This window comes from Bos mutus, chromosome 15 (assembly GCF_027580195.1).
Source record: "Bos mutus isolate GX-2022 chromosome 15, NWIPB_WYAK_1.1, whole genome shotgun sequence".
NCBI classification, from domain to species: domain Eukaryota; kingdom Metazoa; phylum Chordata; class Mammalia; order Artiodactyla; family Bovidae; genus Bos; species Bos mutus.
The window spans coordinates 36,925,192-36,940,070 of record NC_091631.1 but is presented as its reverse complement, the minus strand read 5'-3'; the positions used below and the strand labels follow the sequence as shown (position 1 = coordinate 36,940,070).

The 14,879-nt window shown below is 55.6% G+C and overlaps 1 long non-coding RNA gene across 1 annotated transcript in view; it reads right to left on the bottom strand.

Moving 5' to 3' along the window:
* The window catches only part of LOC138991003 (uncharacterized), a 50,070-nt gene extending 36,711 nt beyond the window's left edge, over positions 1 to 13,359 (bottom strand). Inside the window, exon 1 of the long non-coding RNA XR_011467041.1 lies at positions 13,240 to 13,359. This is a non-coding gene — a long non-coding RNA (uncharacterized lncRNA). The remainder of the gene's footprint in view (positions 1 to 13,239) is intronic.
* Positions 13,360 to 14,879: the final 1,520 nt, after the last annotated feature.

The window sequence follows — 14,879 nt, the reverse complement described above, 5'->3', positions numbered from 1 at the left end:
GGGAGAGTCAGGAGACCAGCGTGCAGGCATGACCTTGTCAAAGACCCAGGGAAGGGAGGGAGGAGGAAAAGCTGGGTGGGAGACTCAGACTGTGGAGTAACTCTAAGGAAGTTCGGCAAGGCAGATGAGAAGTCCTCAGGACATCACGAATCATCAGAGCAACCCCACACCTCCCCAGGACAGCCTGGGACACCCACCCCGTTCAGCCATCAGCATGCTGCAGCCAGGGAAACAAACAGCAGTGGATTCCAAAATGCAGCAGCAGCTGGGGCCCACAGTCACACACAGGCTGTGCACTCAGAGACCCAGGGGGTCTTCTCACCGTGGTCACAGAGCACCTCTCACAGCCAGCTTCCAGAGAAGTTCCTCCCAGTTTCCCGTGGGCCTCTCTTCTAGCCAAACTCAGAGGCGAGTCCAAGGACTAATACAGCGCCCTTGATGCAGTTCATCTCATGCCCTCCCTCTTCCCACTCTCCATTCTGAGTTCCCCTCACCCTCAGCCACCTCAGGGTATGCTGAGGACTCTCCTGGAGATGTGATCCAAGCCTTCATTGAAGGAGGTTGTTGTTGTTTAGTTGCTAAGTCGTTTCCGACTCTGTGACCCTATGAACTGTAGCCCCATAGGCTCCTCTGTCCATGGGATTTCCCAGGCAAGAATACTGGAGTGGGTTGCCGTTTCTCTCTCCAGATCTTCCCAACTCTGAGGGAGGACCAGGGTAATCAAACCTGTCTCAGATCAGGACTGCTGCACAGGTCTCCTTGGGTTACGGTGGGGATTACTTGGGTGGCTAGAAGGTCACCCTCCTTCCTGCCCCCATCATGTAGAAGCAGCCCTGTCTTCTGCTGATCAGGGTCAAGGACCCCTGCTGGTTCCTGGACACAGGAGTCGTCGCCTTGGTGACAGCCATGAGCCGTGGTTCAGCAGGACCCTTCCTGTGTCCCTGGTCAAATGCTCAGCTGTGTGGAATCTATGCCTTTGATCAGGCCTTCTGTAAGTTCCCGGGCAGTGGTGCTGACTGAGGCTCTCTGGTCAGGAAGGGTAAACTCAAAGGAGATTTCCATCCCTGTGAAGATGAACCACTGGCCCTTCCAGGATGGAAAGTGCCTGAGGTAGCTGACCTGCCCCAGGCAGGAGGAGGGCCACATGCGGGCTCAGCATAGGTCTCTGCTGCTGGCAGGCTGGGCACGGAGAGGGAGCAGAACCTGGAGCAGCCTTGGGATGTGGAAGTCTGTGCCGGTGGGCCAAGTCAGCCCTTGCCTGGCTCTGCGTTTGCCACTGTGGCCACCCCACTCGGGCTCATCCTGCTGGTCCCACATAGCAATGACAAGGACCAGCTAGTGTCAACCATCCAGGTCATTTTGTTTACTTATTATTCACTGCCTCCAATGTGCTGGGTGCTTTCTAATGGGCATTAACATGTGGCACTGAAATCTTGCATGATGACTTCCCTGGTGGTCCAGTGATTAGGAATCTGCCTTCCAGTGCAGAGGATGTAGGTTCGATACCTGGTCAGGGAACTAAGATCCCACATGCCGAGGGGCAACTAAGCCTGTGCAGGGCAACAAGAGATACCTGCGCGCCACAACAAAGAGCCTACATAGCCAAAATAAATTTAAAAATAAAATCTTCGTGTTTCCCCCATATGTCCATCCACTTGTCTCTACCCTACATCTCCTCGTCCCTAATCTTCCCGTTCTTCTCCTTCCAGGCCCCTGACCAAACAGGCAGTTGGCCATTGCCCAGGAGGGTATGTATCTGCTCACTACCTTGGGCCACTCTTTGTCTACAAAGTACATGACCAGGTACTCTGCTCACAGCCCTACCCAGCAGGAATATTTTCCGTTTCCCTTTAGGTCTCTGTCATACAGCTACTGCCCACCCGCAGCTCGTAGGCATGTACCAAACCAACCCATCCATAAACCAAGCTCAGGCTTGTCCCTCCTCTTCCAGCTGGTTATGCAGGACCTCCATGTGGCCGTAGGTGCAAGTCAGGGGCCGGGCCCGGCTGCGTCCTCATGCGGTCTCCTGGTGCGCTCCGGCCCCACTCAGGCTCGGCTGCAGAGGGAGCATTTTCCTCTTACGCTGGTCTACTGCCAGGCCCATCCGACTCAATGAACTGACACATCCAACACACCCCAACTCAGACTGGGCGGTTTGAGATGCCTCCTGTGATCTGACGTTCTGTCTCTACCAGAGCCTAGTAACAGGCCAGAAACTGTTTCTCAAAAGGTTTATAATCGGGGACTTCCCTGGTGGCCCAGGGGTTAAGAATCCTGTTTGCAATGCAAGTGACACTGGTTTGATCCCTGGTCTAGGAAGATCTCACATGCCACAGAGCAACCAGGCACGTGCATCATGACTATTGAGACCGTGCTCTACAAGAGAAACCACCGCAGTGAGAAGCCGGGGCACCATCGCAAAGAGCAGCCGCCACTCAGCACAAGCAGAGAAAGCTCACCTGCAGCAACAGAGACCCGGTGCGGCCAAAACATAATAAAGCTTCTAAAATTTATTTTTCAAAGGTGTGTAATCCTCTGTCCCTGATAGTGCAGCCTGCTGCAGGATCCCCGGGACTCTCCATAAGCCCCATACCACATCTTTTCCCTTTCCCACTACTGACGCTTCCAGCACCAGAGAGTCTGCCAAATGGTATGACCCAACCGCAGGACTGCACTGCAGCCTGGACCTTCTGAGCGCCTGGTCCTGTTAGGGGACCCACCAGCGGCCGGCAGCCTTCCATCTCTCCCAGAGTAAGGTGCTGTCTCTAACCAAGAGCAACCTTCCACCAAGGGCAGCCAGGCCCTGTGCTGTCTTCACTTTAAAAGATACAAGATACACCTGTTTCTTTTACTTGGGAGGGGATATCCTTGCATACCCCTGGCTGCTGAGCCCCTTACAAACCACTGGAGTGTCAGGCCCCTGAGTCTTCGCAGGTTTCTATGCCTTGCTCTACACAGCGTGTGACCTCGCCACGGCCTCCAGCACAGAGGCACCTCTTGCTCATCCTGTCTCACCACCACGGTGTCACTGATGTAATGGATCACTGTGATACTCACGTGGCTCTGATCTCTGGGGATTATATTATGACAAAGGGCAAGACAGTTAATGTAGCCCCGAGGTGAAACTGTAAATGAATATTGTTGTTCATCTCATGTGAACGTGAACTGTTTCTGATCCTCTTTTCAAATTGGAATGGAAAAGAAGGCATTTGCCAAATGACCGCAAAGTGCATACCTAAAGCCTTATGAATCTGCTCTAGGAATGGTTCCACAGGCACAGCAGCTGCAAACAGAGCTATCACTTGGTGAAGCCTGCAGTCTTCTTCCAGGATCTGGTCAACTTCTGCAAAGGTCAGACTCGTGAATTAAATGGAGAGATGGTAGGACCGCCACCCATTCGTCCTTTAAGTTGTTAATGGTGGCATTTGTTTCTGCCATCACCCCTGGGATGAGGTGTTGTTTTTTTATCTATTACCTTGAGCAGGATAAGGGAACAAGGAGAAGGCAATTTCAGAAGTTTCCACTTAGCTTTCTCTGCTGTGACAGCTCCTGCCCACTAGGCCAGGTACCCAGAGTGGGGTCCAGAGCACGTGAATTCTAATTAAACACTGCATGGGTCGTGGACCCAGTGCAAGCCCAGTTGTAGCCAGGATTCCACTTGTTCCCTGACCTCCATGGGCCCCACTCTGACAAATAGCCTGCGAGATGCCTGGAGCCTCCAAGTGTTGATATGACTCAAAACCTGCCTGGTGGCCCCCTCTCTCTAGTGAACAGTCACTCAAATAAATGGCTATAGACCTTTGGGGAAAACTGAAGGAATCATGATGATACATACTGATGGCTGTTTTGCAGGGTCCTTCCTCCTAGAGCCCTGGCCGCCTCTTCAGGAGATGGCTTCCATGTCTGAAAACAGGCTCGGGTCTGGGAACTGAGTAGGGACCCTGACTTTCTGCTGCCCCGCTCCTGCTCCTCCATTCCTGTCTGCTTCCCCAGCTGCTGACGTTAAGCAGAACCTATTGGCTGCCCATCCATTTGGCCCCTGGGGACACCATGCTCGATACACTTGTCCACTTGCCTGGCCCTCTGTCCTTGCCTGTCCATACCGGCCTTACATAATACATCACTCCAAGTGGCCACTTTCTTCAGCTGTCATGAATTTCTTCTCTACTGTCTGCCAGGGAAACTTGGGTATTTCCACTCTGTTGAGTGCTGGCTGTGACTTTTTCCAAAAGGCTTCTAGGAGCGTCTGCTCCACCCCCTGGCATCCTAGCTAGGGTATTAAATTCTATGTCTGAAGAACGTGCCCTCACATCAATGGATTCTGGCTGATCCAGTCTTCTATTCCAGCTGCCTCAAACACTCGCAAATCCAATCCCAGGAAATCCCCCTGCCTTCTGCCAGTACCCACCGTGGTTCTTATTCTTTCCTAGGGTAGTTTCCTTCCCCCTTATCAGGCCCAGCATGTCCCCAGCCAGATTCTTCTGGAATTCCACCCTCATCATTGTCCTTAGCAGACAGGAGAGGAAGCAGGTGCTGCTCCTGGGAGGGGACCCACTGCCCTGTGGAAGCGAGGCCTCAGTGGCATCTTTCAGTGCAGGGGAGGTGGGAGTTCTCCCAAGGAAGTGTGGGCCACACCTGCCAGCCCAGAGGGTCAGGGAGGCTGCAGCTTCAGTGACCTCAGGGTGCCACATTTACCCAGTACAGCCTGACCCCCATACAACTACCTTGGCCGAGTGCTCAGACTCATCCGGAGCTCTGCAACTCTCTTTGTCCTTACCTGCCACTCCACCACAGCTGTCCCCCACTGCTAGAGGCAAGGGCCTCTTTGTAGCCCCCCCACCTAGGCTGCGTGCTGTCCCCCTCACCCACGAGCTGCTTGTTGGGGGCTCACAGTCCCTCTTCCTCCCTTTGCGGGCCATCAGGACAAGTGAGAAGCAAGCGGCCCATCTTTTGAAGGCACTTTTCCCCCCATATTTTTCAAATTCCTGAATTATCACACCTGCCACAGAATTCATCTCTAGGAAACTTCCCTGGGTTCTCACCAGTGAAATTTCTAGCATTTCTAGCATTCAGTGAAATTACCAGCTCCAGGGACCATGTGGGGTCCCCACCAACCAGGATGGCATCCTCCTCCCCATCTCCTCTGTGTGAGACATTTCCAGTGAGAAGTAGGTAGGGAGTCAGGGGAGCTGGGAGAGACACCAAACTGATGGAGGTCTGAACCCTACCAGGGAGAGACAGGAGCACAGAGGGAGAGTAGAAGAGTCTAAGGTGGCAGTTTAGGCCTAAGACAGCAACAAGTCCAGTGGGGAATCCTCATGCCAGGACTGCCTGTCAAGGGCAGCCCGCAGGCCTGGGAGCAAACAGCGGTGGGTGTGAGCACAGTGGCAGAGGCCAGCCTGAAACTCAAGAGATGCATTTTCATGGCCACCACCAAAGGTCCAGGACTGGTCTCTCTCAGCACCCCAGACTCGAAGGAACTAAGGTGTCAGCCTTGCTGACCCGAGGTCGGGGTACACTGAGCTTCTGCTCTGCCACTAACTAGCTCTTTGGCCTTGGGTGGGTCCTAACTTCTCTGAGCTTTATCTTCCTCACCTATCAAATGGGAGGAAAAACTGTGATGTCAAAGTACCCAACACAAAACGGATTCTCCATAAGCTGTTGGCTGAATCAGATTTATTCAACAAATATGTAATAAGCACCTAGGGCGGGCTGGCCAGTGTCCTGCTCTCGAGGGGCGTGCAGATCAATCAGACCCAGCACAGGCCCAAAGAGGTCACAAGTGACAGAAGGGGCAGAGCATATCTGACACAGAACAACGTCATCCCCGCCCTCATCCCCAGGACTTGCCAACATGCTATGCAGCGTGGCAAAGGAGAATTACAGTTGCAGATGGAATTAAGGCTGCCCATCAACTGACCTCCAGAGACCAGCCCAGATGGGCCCCATGTCATCACAAGAGTCCTTACATGCAGAAGAGGGAGGCAGAAGCGAACGTCAGAGTGAGGCGATCTGAGAAAGATTCACTCAGCCATCGCTGGCTTCGAAGACAGAAGAGGCCATGAGCCACGGAACGTGGGCAGCCCCCAAAAGCCGGGAGTACCTCCAAAAGGGATACAGCCCTGCTGACGCCTTCATTTTAGCCCAGTGAGACCCACTCTGGACTCTGACCTCCAGAAGTGTAAGATAATAAGTCTGCTGTTTTAAGCCACTAAGTTTGTAGTGATTTGTTACAACAGCAACAGAAAATTAATATAGCATCCTACAGATAAAGTACCGTGATACAAGTCATGATAGGTGTGTGCAAGGCACCAGCACCCAGCACAGGCTAAGCTGGGAAAGGAGTCGCTGTAAGGGGGGCACTTACACACAAACGCAGCCACGCACACACAGACAACAGGCGGCGGCTGCATGTTCATACGTGTACACTTGCACGAGCACACACCCACTTATACATGCAGATGCTGTCTGACATGGGCCCACCCATTGCCTCTGTCAACATCTGAATTTCCTGGTGGCAGCTGAGTTTAGCAGGTGAGGCTGGGGGTTCCTTGCATGACCACATTGCTTGAGCCTCACCAGACAGAAGTCATGTCTCTGCCCAGGGCCTCAGTATGTGAGGTACCAGAGTCAGTCCTGATAAGGGGCACACTCCCCCATATCTCCAGACGTAGGATGGAACCGACTACGAGTAGACCCATCACCCCAAAGCACTGTGTGCCCACCTTTCAGGCATTCCAAAAGCATTCATGGATGTTTGCTGTTCTGATTACTCTAGACTCCAAGTAAAATAATCCATTCCCCAGACCTGAAAGATTTGATGTCTAGTGTGATCAGAGTTGTGATGGGATGGGGACAGCTAGAAGCCCATAGACAGATGGGAGGGGAGCCCAGTCCAGCCCCGGGGATCCGAGAAGACTTCCCTGAATAAGTGACATTTATGCTGAGTCCAGGGATGCGAAGGTGCGCGGAGGAGGGCAGGGAAGGCAGTTAGGCCAGGCTGGGATGCGTATTTAGAAAGATCTCTCTGGTGAAGAGTGCATGGGGGAGAGTGAGGAGGGAGGGCGGCTGGAGGCCACCGTGGCTGTTCAGACTTGAGAAGGCAGCGCGGCTGCGTAGATACAGAAGCCTCGGAGACAGGCCTGAGGTGGCATTTGTAGAACTTGGGGCCTGACTGGTGGACAGAGGGGATGGAGGGACAGTCTGGTCAAGTGGATGCCTGGGACACCTTAAAAGGTCCCAGTCTCACAGTCAAGTGCTGAGAGCGGGGAAAGGATGACTAGGCAGACAGCGGAGGCCTTGGCCTAGCCTCCCCAGATACTCCCTGGGGGTGGTGGGCGATGTGGAGAGAGGGCACGGGCAACGCTTCCGAGCCTTGGGAGGGGGTGTGTCTCACAGCATCCGGCAGGAGACCCTCTGTCCAAGGCACAGACCCTCCATACAAGCTGATGGAAAGAGAGAACGGCAGTGGTCCCTCTCTGTTTTGCGGTTTAGAAAGGTTACCTGACCTGCCTGAGGTCACACGGTGGCATCCGACGAGCCAGGTTTGCACCCAGGCTCGTGTGCCCGTGTCCGGGGCCAATCCTACCTGGACATCATACTTCAGCTGGGCCAGGACCTGTGACCTCTGCCTCCCACTGGGCCTGGTCAGGCCACTCAAGGCCAGGAACATGGCCTCATCCTCCTGGGGCTGGGCCAGGGCGTAGAGTCCCATCCGTGGTGGGGATGGGCTGGGGTCCTCCACGGGAAGGAGAGGTGGGCCCTCAGCTGACGCAGGCCCCCCGGCCTGCTCCACACGGGCCACCCAACCCCCAGCAAGACTATCCGGGAAGCAAGCCCCTCATGTGGAAGCAAGGGTTCCCACCTCCCTCCAGGAGGAGCACAGACCGAGCCTGCTTGCCTGCCCACCCTTCTCCGTCACACAACTTAGCAATGCAGGGCCTTCCAGGAAACTGGTGGGCGTGGCCAGAAAAAACAGCTCCAGGGCTTAGAATTAGGATGCTCCTGCGATCCTGCTGAGATCTGGTCCTGTCTGAGCCTCTGTTTCCTCGTCTGAAATATGAGGTTGGGCTCCTTTACCCTGGAGCTCTAGCAGCTGTGATGGTCTCCCGCCACTGCTCTCCCGCCTCTGGCCCCATCCCAGTCTAAGGCTCGGACGGCAGAGGCCTGGTCCCTGCAGAGGGCCCCCGCCTCTGGCCTCAGCACGTCCACCTCCTCACTCCCCGCGGGCCCCCCGAGGTTCGGCGTGGGCCCCCGCCAGAGGAATGTGAGCCATTCCCGGCATCTCCTCCCCTGCGGCCAGCTCGGAGAGAGGCTGGGGCCTCTGGGCCACTCTGACAGGAAATTAGCTGGGCCTGGCCTTCCCCACTACCAGCTGCTCCGCTGACCCTGACCCTGTGTTTTCCGAAACCTGATACTGCAAATTTCACAGCCTCTTCTCCTGGCGGAGCTCTGGGTCTAACGGGCCTCCAGCCTACACTCGGGTCTGCCTTCCTGCCCAGGGACAGGGCCGCCTGGACTCCAGCCCCTGCTGTGACCCCAAGCCGGCCCCACCCTCCCCAGGAGAGGCCTCTCCCCTCTCTGCGTGGTGGGGGTGGGGGGGCTTCTCTGACTCTCCTCCCGAGCAGCCGGTCCCCTGCCTCTTCGAACCCAGCAGGGACACAGGTGGGGAACATGGCGATGGGGAAGGGTCCTCACCCTCTTCCCCAGAGGCAGAGCGGTAAAGAATTCGCCTGCAATGCAGGAGACCTGGGTTCAATCCCTGGATTGGGAAGATCCCCTGGAGAAGGGAATGGCAACCCACTCCAGTTTTCTTGCCTGGAGAATTTCATGAACAGAGGAACCTGGCCGGCTACAGTCCATGGGGTTGCAAAGAGTCAGACATGACTGAGTGACACACACACACACACCTCACCCTCTTGCTAGGAGCTTTCGTTTTGCTCTTTTGTAGAAGGATTCGGAAAGGAAACCAATAAAACACACCTGAGAAGGCAATGGCACCCCACTCCAGTACTCTTGCCTGGAAAATCCCATGGACGGAGGAGCCTGGTAGGCTGCAGTCCATGGGGTTCGCTAAGAGTCAGACACGACTGAGCGACTTCACTTTCACTTTTCACTTTCATGCGTTGGAGGAGGAAATGGCAACCCACTCCAGTGTTCTTGCCTGGAGAATCCCAGGGACGGGGGAGCCTGGTGGGCTGCCGTCTATGGGGTCGCACAGCGTTGGACACGACTGAAGCGACTTAGCAGCAGCAAACCATCAAAAAAAAAAAAAAAAAAAAAGAACCCATTCACGGAGTAGCTGTAACAGGGAAAACAGGCTGGAGGCTGGTAAGAGAGGATGTGGAGAGCCACTCTGGAGGCTGCTGTGGTCTAGGGAAGGGTGACGGCGGCCGCAAAAGACAACCTCCTACTTCAGAAGAAGCAACTCCATCTTCAGTCACCCTGGCCAAAAAGTCTAGGTTCGTCCTTGAAAGAATTTTCTTCTCTCTCTCACCTACAGCCCATCCATCAGCAAATCTTGATTACTCTGCCTTCAAAATACATCCTCAACTGGACAACCCGTCACCACCTTTGCCACTGCCGCGCTGGGTGAGCTCCCCCTGGGTTTCTGCAGGAGCCTCCTAACTGGGCTCCCTGCCTCCACCTTGGACCCCGTTAGTCTGTTCCCAACATGGAAGCCAGAGCGGCCTTTGAAACCACAGAAGAGTGTTGCTTCTCTGTCGAACACCCTCCAGCCTTCTCCTCTTGGAGTAAAAGCTCAAGTCCTAATCACGGCTTCCAAAACCCTGTTGCTCTGTCCCTCTGACCCCATCTCCTACCTCCGTACCCCTGTCCACTCTGCATCGGCCACACTGGACTCACTGATGCTGCTCAAACGTGCAGAGAAGTCCTGCCTCCGGGCCACCACGCTCGCCATTCCCTCTTCCTAGAAACACTCTTGCCCCAGCGATCTTCAGGGCTCACCCTCACTCTATTCACATCTCTGCTCAAATACTCCCTGATGGGAGACTTCCTGAGCCCCCTGGGCAGGCACCCCAACCCCCTAGCCCTCACGGTCGTCCCACAGCATTAACCACCTGGCACGTAACTGCTTCACGTCTGTCTCTCCCTTCAGAAAGCACACTTCCAGAGGGCAGTAACTTTTTGTTCCCAGTCTATTTTTCAGCACATAGAAGCTTTGCTGAGTACAAACAGGCACATAACCAGTCACTTGATAAAAACACCTGTGGGGACTTCCCTCACAGCCCAGTGGTTAAGACTTAGCCTTCCAATGCAGGGGGTACAGGTTCGATCCCTGGTAAGAGCCCACATGCCTCAAGGCCCAAAAACCAAAACACGAAACAGAAGCAATATTGTACCATATTCAATAAAGACTTTAAAAATAGGTCACATAAAAAAAAGAGCAAACATCTTGTGGAAGGAAGGAAGGCTCAAGGACGGCTGAGGACAACTGCTGGGCCATGAGGCAGAAAACCAGGCCAAGCAGGAGAAGGCAGAGGGAGGGGCCGCAGGGCAGGCGCGGCCAGACCTGAGAGCTGCCTGGGACAGGGAGGAGCCACCTTCCCGAGGCCCGGCCCCCAGCGAAGTGTGTCCAAGGGGCCTCGCACTCACCCTCACCCCCTTCCTGATGACACGTGGCGGGGGTGGGGTTGTCCTTTACAACCAATACCGCCTTGACTTCCAACCCCCCACCCATCCACGTCTCCACGCCTACTGCTAGCCCCATGAGCATCCCAAGCTCTAATCATTTGTCTACAAATCAAACAGTCCCTGGGCCCCTCCATTCCTATAAGCATCCATCAGCCTAGCATCCATGAACCCGCCCTTTAGCACGTAACCAATGCCCTCGTCCTACGTCAGCCTTTCGAAACACACATGGCAAAGCAGGAGCAGGTTATGAAAGGGTCTTGAGCACCAGACTAAGGCAAGCCACCTTTATTGCTAAACAGCAGGAAGCTATGGAAGGCTTCTGAGCAGAGGAGTTACAGAATCACATCTATATTTCAGACAAAGAAAGCTGGCAGCTATGAACAAGATGGACTTGAGGGGGTAGTCAAGGCAGAAAGATCAGTTGGGGTAATATTGCAATATCCTAGATGATGAAATAGGGCAGAGGCACAGCCACTAGGGAAGGAAGAATCAAGCTGCAGATGGGAACCGCCCTGCAAGCAGGCCTGTCCAGATGGGGGGCCATCTAAGAGGCCTTGGCTTGACACCCACCAATGGACCTAAGCACGGTGCTTCCCCATCCTCAAGTGGGGCTGTGCCTTCTGCACATCTGGCCCAAGACATCCCAGATAGGTGGTTCCCAGGGGCCTGCCTCAGAAGTTGTCCTTTCTGGGCCCACCACACAGTCCTCAACCCTCCAGCTCAAGCCACTGACACTTCGAGTACACAGTCACCCACCAGCTCTAGTCTCACACTTCAGCCCTGGCTGTGGAAAGCTTGGGCCTCTTCTCTGTTAATTTTCTCCAACTCCTCAGAGGCTGGGCCTCAGGCCCAGTGAAGTCACAGTCTGGGAGGCAGCCCTGGCTCCCAGCCCTCCCACGGAGGCTATATTTGGAGCAGGACAACTCCCAGCAGACACACTTGGGACCCACCCTGCAGCGCAGCCCCAACCGATGGTACCAAGTTTCCAAGCAGTGTGGGTGTTGCTCACGTTTTCACTTGTTTGTTCATTCATTCATTCATTCGTTTATCCATTCCACAGATATTTATTGACCACCCCCCCAGCAGATTGTAGCAGGATAGAGGGTGGGCACATACACGTGCATGCGTATATATGGGCACCCAGGTCTAAACAGGGAAGGCAGCACACACTCTGGGCACTCTCCCTCAGGGTTCAATGGCCTGGTGACTCAGAATCAGAGGCACGTGGTGTCTGCAGGCACCTGTGTGCGCGTGCATGCAGGCACGTGCTCTCTGAGGAGGCATCTATGACTCAGTCGCACCATGTCTGTGTGTACCTGCGCGTACCTGCGTGGATGTGTCTACGTGTGCAGGTGGGGCAGAGGCTCTGGCCCCCAGGGGATGGGGGAAATGGTTGTGACTGACTCAGCTGCATATGGTGACTGGGGTGCCCGCAGGCCAACTGTGACTTTATGCCCTTGCTCACTTGTCAAGTCAAATCACCCGTGTTAGGTGCAAATATTCTATAGGGAGGAAGAAGAGGCCCTGAGCAGGAGACACTTAGCTGTCTGGATACAGCCCCATCTGTCCCAGGGGTGCCCCACCTGCCCCTCCACTGAGGTACAGGGCCCCCCATCTCAACCCCTCTGGCTTGGCCTCCAGGAGGCTCGGTGGCCACGCCCCACATGGACTCTGCCAGCACCCTCATCCACCAGGCCCAGAGAGGCAGGACTGCCAGCTTAATCGTCTTCCTACCACACAAAAGCTCTTCTGTTTCCACCATGATGGCATCTTTCTCCAACACCCGAGCCCAGGCAGAGCTCAGCAAGAGAAACTGGGAACCTCTTCTGACCTCTGGGGCTCCAGACCCACCGCCTGGGCCATCGCCCTGCCCCCCCCATCTCCTCATCTGCGTCCCTTGCCCTCTCTCTGCCTGGCTGTCTCTCCTTATCTGTCCCAGGGTCTGTCTGTGTCTCTTCTCCAGGCAGGCTGTCTGCAGCGGAGGCTCCCCAACAACAGAGGTGCCGACAGCGAGGGGGTGTGCGGACACTCCGGGTCCTTTCTTGAGCCTTATCAGAAAAGTGAAGTGACTGCTCAGGGCTCAGGCTGGAATTTCGCCCTGGATGACCTTACTCGGTTTGCTGGGGCCTCCCTGGGGACAGCTGGGGTCAGGCCAGGCAGGAAACAGGCCCTTGCTTGTTGGCTGCTCCTCCTCCCTCCTCACCCACTCTCACCCAAGCCAGACGGCCGGCAGACTCCAGCCAAGCGTGTCCACAGAGGGCAGAGGGCTGCCCCTTTCTGAGATGCCTACAGCAACAGGGCCCAGGGCTGTTTGCCCCAGGGAGGGAGGCGGGGGGAATGGGGGAGCATGCATGACTAACGTGCCTCCAGGCGCCAACAGGGCCCTCCTTAGGGCCCCCCCCCCCCAGGAGGAAATCCCCAGGGGCTGAGCCAGAAGCGGGGGTGCTCTCACCCTTCCCTCACGAGGCCCCCCGGCTGGCCAGCACTTGCCCGCACATGCACGTGCCAGGAATGACGGAGTGGCCCTGGAGCCTGGGCACCTGGGTTTTGTGTCCCCTTGGGCAACTGCTTAACTCTGAGCCTCACCTCCTTCATCGGTAAACTAGGAGAGCAGCGCTGAGTTCCCGGAGTGTTGAAGATAAAATGAGCTTGCGGCGGGGCTTGCTCCCTTGGGCCGCGTGACTGGGGGCTTCCTCCAGCCCGGGCCCTCGCCCCGCCCGCGGGAGCCGGGAGCAGCACGCCTCCGGCCGGGACGGTCCGCGGCGCACGCCTGCCCCCTGGCGGCCATGCGGATCCTGGCGGCCGGCACTAGGGCATTTTCCCGGCCCGCGGGCTCTGGGTGTGGGATTTTCCGGGGCAGGTTAGAGCGCAGGCAGGGAACTCTGAAGTTGGGGGTTTTCTAGCGTCTCCGTTCACATGAAGTTTCCCAGGGTTCGTTGGAAGAGAAGACTGGGATTGGCAGCACGGGGGTGGATGGTCCAGATTCCATGTATGCTGGTGTTAACTTTAAGAAGAAAGGGAAACGAGTCCCTAACCTCAGGATTGTTGTTTAGTCGCTCAGTCGTAGCCGATTCTTTGCAACCTCATGGACTGTGTAGCCCACCAGGCTCCTCTGTGGGATTCTCCAGGCAAGAATGCTGGAGTGGGTTGCCATTTCCTTCTCCAGGGGATCTTCCTGACCCAGGGATTGAACCCGAGTCTCCTGCAGTGGCAGGTGGATTCTTTCCCGCTAAGCAGGAGACCCGGGTTTGATCCCTGGGTTGGAAAGATCCTCTGGAGAAGGAAATGGCAACCCACTCTAGTACTCTTGCCTGGAAAATCCCACGGACGGAGGAGCCTGGTAGGCTACAGTCTATGGGGTCGCCAAGAGTCGGACACGACTGAACGACTTCACTTCACTTCAAGCCACCAAGGAAGCCCAACCTCAGGATAGGGTTAGGTGAAAGCCACCAATGAGAGGAGAATTGTGGTCAATCAGCTCTGATGGAGCCCAAGTGAAGTCGCTCAGGTGTGTCTGACTCTTTGCAACCCCCATGGACTGTAGCCTACCAGGCTTCTCCGTCCATGGGATTTTCCAGGCAAGAGTACTGGAGTGGGTTGCCAGATGGAGCCCAGGGGGACTGTATTGGTGAGGCATTTGAGAACAAGGATTTCTTTCAGAAAAAGGCTATTTACAAGCCAGCTTTTATGAGGAGGACACCCGCCCTTCCCCAGCACTGGACTGGACTTTGGGAGTGTTCAGGGCTGAAATGCCGGAGGGAGCCATACCCCACTGCTGTTGAAGGGGAACCAGGAAGAACATCCAGTGGTGATGGGGCTGCAGCCCTGGGTGAGTCCCCAGAAGGACATGGGGAACAGCTGTGGCCACCACAGAAAAAAGCTGTAATGACCATCAAGGAAGCCATATAAGCCCTGAAGGAAGAGCAGAGCCTGGGGGTCCTTGGTCTCTACCCCAGGCCCTTGAGATCCACCTCACAGCTGCTGGGGCCATCCGAGTGGTTGGTGTGGTGGGACGTGGGAGGCACCTTCACTGGAGGCCCTCACTCGTTCACTCAGAAGTGACACTGGCCTGTGGAGGGGGAGCCATGCAGGACTGACCCACCTCAGTCACCTGCAGGATTTTCCCAGAGCTTGCCACTCTGTCAACAAAATCCCCACTAGGGAGACCAGCTCTGGCCAAGATGGAAAGCCCCTCACCACAAGACTTTGTAACTAGATGCAGAGAC